Below are 302 nucleotides of genomic sequence, written 5' to 3' on the forward strand. Positions count from 1 at the left end.
ATAATTCCTGTAATCTGTATCCCGTTTCCCATTCCCACGGAGGTCGCAGTGCAAGCTGCACCGATCAGGAATTGGTCCGAAAGTACAGTCAGTCACCTCATTATTCGAATTCACAAACTGCCCCTTGCCTGACACCATATCCCCCCCCTCCCCCTCCACCACAATCCTTTTCCTAATCGGCTCACGCAAAACCAGGCGCGGAAGGTAATCATTTTTCCAATATTCCCACATTCCAGCTAGTGGGAATCGCCCGCATTCCCGAGTGCGCTTCCTCGCCGCCCTCAGACAACGGGGTGTGAGGG

This window comes from Penaeus monodon, chromosome 30 (assembly GCF_015228065.2).
Source record: "Penaeus monodon isolate SGIC_2016 chromosome 30, NSTDA_Pmon_1, whole genome shotgun sequence".
Lineage (NCBI taxonomy): Eukaryota > Metazoa > Arthropoda > Malacostraca > Decapoda > Penaeidae > Penaeus > Penaeus monodon.